This window comes from Dama dama, unplaced genomic scaffold (genome assembly GCF_033118175.1).
Source record: "Dama dama isolate Ldn47 unplaced genomic scaffold, ASM3311817v1 ptg000096l, whole genome shotgun sequence".
Taxonomy (NCBI): domain Eukaryota; kingdom Metazoa; phylum Chordata; class Mammalia; order Artiodactyla; family Cervidae; genus Dama; species Dama dama.
The window spans coordinates 933,791-940,973 of record NW_026870910.1 but is presented as its reverse complement, the minus strand read 5'-3'; positions in this window follow the sequence as shown (position 1 = coordinate 940,973).

Sequence of the window (7,183 nt, the reverse complement as noted above, 5' to 3'; positions counted from 1 at the left end):
CAAACCGTTTCATGCTCCTCATATTTTTGACACCTTTTGAAGCTCTTCATATTTTTCACAAGTTGTCAGGCTCTTCAGGTTTTTCAACACCGCTTCATGCTCCTCGTATTTCTCAGACCGTTCACGCTTCTCATATATTTGACACCTTTTGAAGCTCTTCATATTTTTCACACCTTTTAAGGCTCTTCATGTTTTTGAACACCATTTCATGCTCTACCTATTTTTCAGACTGTTTCATGCTCGTCATATTTTTGAACAGCTTTTGAAGGTCTTCATATTTTTCACACTTTTTCACTCTTTCTAGGTTTTTGAACACCGCTTCATGTTCCTCCTATTTTTGAAACCGTTTCATGCTCCTCATATTTTTGACACCTTTTGAAGCTCTGCATATTTTTCACACCTTTTCAGGCTCTTCATGTCTTTCAACACCGCTTCATGCTCCTCTTATTTTTCAGACCGTTTCATGCTACACTCATTTTTCACACCTTTTGAAGCTCTTCATATTTTTCACACCTTTTCAGGCTTTTCATGTTTTTGAACACTGCTTCATGCTCCTCCTATTTTTCAGACCGTTTCATGCTCCTCATGTATTTCACACGTTTTGAAGCTCTTCATATTTTTCACAACTTTTTAGCCTCTTCATGTTTTTGAACACCGCTTCATGCTCCTCCTATTTTTCAGATCGTTTCATGCTCCTCATGTATTTCACACCTTTTGAAGCTCTTCATATATTTCACACCTCTTCAGGCTCTTCATGTTTTTAAATATCGTTTCATGCTCCTCCTATTTTTCAGACCGTTTCATGCTCCTCATATTTTTGACACGTTTTGAGGCTTGTCCTATTTTTCACACATTTAAAGGCTCTTCATGTTTTTGAACACCGTTTCATGCTGCTCCTATTTTTCAGACGATTTCATGCTCCTCATATTTTTGACATTTTTTGAAGCTCTTCATATTTTTCACACCTTTTCAGGCTCTTCATGTTTTTAACAACCACTTCATACTCCTCCTATTTTTCAGACCGTTTCATGCATATCTCATTTTTGACACCTTTTGAAGCTCTTCATATTTTTCACACTTTTTCAGGATCTTCATGTATTTGAACACTGCTTCATGGTCCTCCTTTTTTTCAGATCGTTTCATGCTCCTCATGTATTTCACACGTTTTGAAACTCTTCATATATTTCACACCTTTTCAAGCTCTTTATTTTTTTGAACTCCGTTTCATGCTCCGCTTATTTTTCAGACCGTTTCATGCTCCTCATATTCTTGACACCTTTTGAAGCTCTTCATATATTTCACACCTTTTCAGGCTCTTCATGTTTTTCAACACCGTTTCATGCTCCTCCTATTTTTCAGACCGTTTCATGCTCATCTAAATTTTTACACCTTTTGTAGCTCTTCATCTTTTTCACACCTTTTGAAGCTCTTCATAGTTTTCACACCTTTTCAGGCTCTTCATGTTTTTGAACACCGCTTCATGCTCCTGCTAATTTCCAGACCGTTTCATACTCCTCATATTTTTGACACGTTTTGAGGCTCCTCATATTTTTCACACCTTTTCAAGCTCTTCATTTTTTTGAACAACGTTTCATGATCTTCCTATTTTTCAGAACGTTTCATGCTCCTCATATTTTTGACACCTTTTAAAGCTCTTCATATTTTTCACACCTTTCAAGCTCTTCATGTTTTTGAACACCGCTTCATGCTCCTCCTATTTTTCAGACCGTTTCATGCTCCTCATATTTTTGACACCTTTTGAAGCTCTCATACTTTTCACACCTTTTCAGGCTCTTCATGATTTTGAACACCGCTTAATGCTCCTCGTATTTTTTAGAGAGTTTCATGATCCTCATATTTTTGACACCTTTTGAAGCTCTTCATATTTTTCACATCTTTTGAAGCTCTTCGTATTTTCACATCTTTTAAAGCTCTTCATATTTTTCACACCTTTTCAGGCTCTTCATGTTTTTGAACCCCGCTTCATGCTCCTCCTATTTTTCAGACCGTCATGCTCCTCATATTTTTCAGACCTTTTGAAGCTCTTCATATATTTCACACCTTTTCAGGCTCTTCTTATTTGTCAACACAACTTCATGCCTCTCCTATATTTCAGACCGTTTCATGTTCCTCATATTTTTGACACCTTTTGAAGCTCTTCATATTTTTCACATCTTTTGAAGCTCTTCATATTTTTCATACTTTTTCAGACTCTCCATGTTTTTCAACACCGCTTCATGCTCCTCTTATTTTTCAGACCGTTTCATGCTCCTCATATTTTTGACACCTTTTGAAGCTCTTCATATTCTTCACACTTTTCAGGCTCTTCATGTTTTTGAACACCGCTTAATGCTCCTCCTATTTTTCAGACCTTTTCATGCTCCTCATATTTTTCACACCTATTGAAGCTCTTCATATTTTTCACAACTTTTCAGGCTCTTCATGTTTTTGAACACCGCTTCATGCTCCTCGTATTTTCAGACCGTTTAATGCTCCTCATGTATTTCAAACCTTTTGAAGCTCTTCATATTTTTCACAACTTTTCAGGCTCTTCATGTTTTTGAACACCGCTTCAAGCTCCTCCGATTTTTCAGACCGTTTCATGCTCCTCATATTTTTATCACCTTTTGAAGCTCTTCATATTTTTCACACCTTTTCAGGCTTTTCATGTATTTGAACACGCTTCATGCTTCTCCTTGTTTGCAGACCGTTTTTTCCTCCTCATATTTTTGACACCTTTTGAAGCTCTTCATATTTTTCACACGTTTTCAGCTCTTCATGTTTTTCAACTCCGCTTCATGCTCTTCCTATTTTTCAGACCGTTTCAAGCTCATCTCATTTTTGACAACTTTTGAAGCTTTTCATATTTTTCACAACATTTCATGCTCTTCATGTTTTTGAATACCGCTTCATGCTCCTCCTAAATTTCAGAGAGTTTCATGCTCCTCATGTATTTCACACCTTTTGAAGCTGTTCATATTTTTCACACATTTTCAGGCTCTTCATGTTTTTCCACACCATTTCATGCTTCTCCTATTTTTCAGCCCGTTTCATGCTCCTCATGTATTTCACACGTTTTGAAGCTCTTCATATTTTTCAAACCTTTTCAGGCTCTTCATGTTATTCAACACCGCTTAATGCACCTCCTATTTTTCAGACCGTTTCATACACATCTCATTTTTGACACCTTTTGAAGCTCTTCATATTTTTCACAACTTTGAAGCTCTTCATATTTTTCACACGTTTTCCCGCTCTTCATGTTTTTCAACACCGCTTCATGCTGCTTCTATTTTTCAAACCGTTTCATGCTCCTCATATTTTTGACACGTTTTGAAGCTCTTCATATTTTTCACACGTTTTCAGGCTCTTCATGTTTTTGATCACCATTTCATGCTTCTCCTATTTTTCAGACCGTTTCATGCTCCTCATATTTTTGACACCTTTTAAAGCTCCTCATATTTTTCACACCTTTTCAGGCTCTTCATGGTTTTCAACACAGCCTAATGCTGCTCCTATTTTTCAGACCGTTTCATGCTCCTCATATTTTTGACACCTTTAGAAGCTCTTCTTATTTTTCACACCTTTTCAGGCTCTTCATGTTTTCAACACAGCCTCATGCTGCTCCTATTTTTCAGACCGTTTCATGCTCCTCATATTTTTGACACTTTTTGAAGCTCTTCATATTTTTCACATCTTTTCAGGCTCGTCATGTTTTTGAACACGGCTTCACGCGCCTCCTATTTTTCTGACCGTTTCATGCTCCTCATATTTTTGACAGATTTTGAAGCTTTTCATATTTTTCACACCTTTTCAGGCTCTTCAAGTTTTTCAACACCACTTCATGCTCCTCCTTTTTGCAGACCTTTTCATGCTCCTCATATTTTTGACACCTTTCGATGATCCTCATATTTTTCACACCTTTTCAGTCTCTTCTTTTTTTTCAACACCACTTCATGCTCCTCCTTTTTTTCAAACCGTTTCATGCTCATGTCATTTTTGACACCCTTTGAAGCTTTTCATTTTTTTCACACATTTTCAGTCTCTTCTTTTTTTTCAAATCCACTTCATGCTCCTCCTATTTTTCAGACCGTTTCATGCTCATCTCATTTTTGACACATTTGAAGCTCTTCATATTTTTCACACGTTTTCAGGCTCTTCATGTTTTTCAACACCGCTTCATGCTCCTCCTGTTTTTCAGATCGTTTCATGCTCCTCATATTTTTGACACTTTTTGAAGCTGTTCATGTTTTTCTCACCTTTTCAGGCTCTTCATGTTTTTCAACACCATTTCATGCTCCTCATATTTTTGACACCTTTTGAATCTCTTCATATTTTTCACACCTTTTCAGGTTCTTCATGTTTTTCAACACCGATTCATGCTCCTGCTATTTTTCAGACCGTTTCATGCTCCTCATATTTTTGACACATTTTGAAGCTCTTCATATTTTTCACACCTTTTCAGACTCTTCATGTTTTTAAACACCACTTCAGTCTCCTCCTATTTTAAGACCATTTCATGCTCCGCATATTTTTGCCACCTTTTGAAGCTTTTCATATTTTTCACACCTTTTCAGGCTCTTCATGTTTCTGATCACCGTTTCATGCTCCTCCTATTTTTCAGACCCTTTCATGCTCCTCATATTTTTGACAACTTTTGAAGCTTTTCATATTTTTCACACCTTTTCAGGCTCTTCATGTTTTTCAACACCGCTTCATGCTCCTCCTATTTTTCAGATCGTTTCATGCTCCTCATATTTGACACGTTTGAAGCTCTTCATATTTTTCACACCTTTTCAGGCTCTTCATGTTTTTGAACACACCTTCAGGCTCCTCCTATTTTTCAGACCGTTTCATGCTCCTCATATTTTTGACACCTTTTGAAACTCTTCATATTTTTGACGCCTTTTCAGGCTCTTCATGTCTTTCAACACCGTTTCATGATCCTCCTATTTTTCAGACCGTTTCATGCTCATCTCATATTTGACCCCTTTTGAAACTTTTCATATTTTTCACAACTTTTTAGGCTCTTCATGTTTTTGAACACGACTTCATGCTCCTCCTATTTTTCAGACCATTTCATGCTCCTCATAATTTTGACACCTTTTGAAACTCTTCATATTTTTGACACCATATCAAGCTCTTCATGTTTTTCAAAACCGCTTCCTGCTCCTCCTTTTTGTCAGACCATTTCATGCTCCTCATATTTTTGACACCTTTTCATGCTCTTCATGTTTTTCACCACCGCGTCATGCCCCTCCTATTTTCAGACCGTTTCATGCTCCTCATATTTTTGACCTCTTTTGAAGCTCTTCACATTTTTCACAGCTTTTAATGCTCTTCCTGTTTGTGAACACCGCTTCATGCTCCTCCTATTTTTCAGAATGTTTCATGCTCCTCATATTTTTGACCTCTTTTGAAGCTCTTCACATTTTTCACACCTTTTAATGCTCTTCATGTTTGTGAACACCGCTTCATGCTCCTCCTATTTTTCAGAATGTTTCATGCTCATAATATTTTTGACACCATTCGAAGCTCTTCATATTTTTGACACTTTTTGATGCTCTTCATGTTTTTCAACACCGCTTCATGCTCCTCATATTTTTCAGACCGTTTCTTGCTCCTCATATTTTTGACACCTTTTGAAGCTCTTCATATATTTCACACCTTTTCAGGCTCTTCATGTTTTTCAACACCGCTTCATACTCCTCCTATATATCAGACCGTTTCTTGCTCCTCATATTTTTGACACCTTTTGAAGCTCTTCATTTATTTCACTCCTTTACAGGCTCTTCATGTTTTTCAACACAGCTTCATGCTCCTCTTATTTTTTAGAGCATTTCATGCTCCTCATATATTACACAGCTTTTGAAGCTCTTCATATTTTTCACACATTTCCAGGCTCTTCATGTTTTTGAACACCGTTTCATGCTCCTCTTATTTTTCAGACCGTTTCCTGCTCCTAATATTTTTGAAACATTTTGAAGCTCTTCATATTTTTCACACCTTTTCAGGCTCTTCATGTTTTTGAACATGGCTTCATGCTCCTCCTTTTTTTCAGACCGTTTCGTGCTCCTCATGTATTTCAATCCTTTTGAAGCTCTTCATATTTTTCACACCTTTTCAGGCTCTTCATGGTTTTCAACACCGCTTCATGCTCCTCATTTATTCAGACAGTTTCATTCTCCTCCTATTTTTGACACCTTTTGAAGATCTTCATATATTTCACACCTTTTCAAGCTCTTCATATTTTTGAACACCGATTCATGCTCCTCCTATTTGTCATACCGTTTCATGCTCCTCATATTTTTCAGGCCGTTTCATGCTCCTCATATTTTTGACACCTTTTGTAGCTCTTCATATTTTTCACACGTTTTCAGGCTCTTCATGTTTTTCAAAACCGCTTCATGCTCCTCCTATTTTTCAGAACTTTTCACACTTCTCATATTTTTGACACCTTTTGAATCTCTTCATATTTTTCACAGCTTTTCAGGCTCTTCATGTTTTTGAACAACCCTTCATACTCCTCTTCTTTTTCAGACCGTTTCATACTCCTCATATTTTGACACCTTTTGAAGCCCTTCATATATTTCACAACTTTTCAGGCTCTTCATGTTTCTGAACACCCCTTCATGCTCCTCTTCTTTTTCAGGCCGTTTCATGCTCCTCATATTTTGACACATTTTGAAGCTCTTCATAGTTTTCACACCTTTTCAGGCTCTTCATGTTTTTGAATTCGGCTTCATGCTCCTCCTATATTTCACACCGTTTCATGCTCCTCATAGTTTTGACACCTTTTGAATATCTTCATTTTTTTTCACACCTTTTCAGGCTCTTCATGTTTTTCAACACCGCTTCATGCTCCTCCTATTTTTCAGACCATTTCATGCGCCTCATATTTTTGACACCTTTTGAAGCTCTTCATATTTTTCACACCTTTTCAAACTCTTCATGTTTTTCAACACGGCTTCATGCTCCTCCTATTTTTCAGACCGTTTCCTGCTCCTCATATTTTTGACACCTTATGAAGCTCTTCATATTTTTCACACCTTTTCATGCTCTTCATGTTTTTCAACACCGCTTCATGCTCCTCCTATTTTTCAGACCGTTTCATGCTCCTCATAGTTTTGATACCTTTTGAAGCTCTTCATATTTTTCACACCTTTTCAGGCTCTTCATGTGTTTC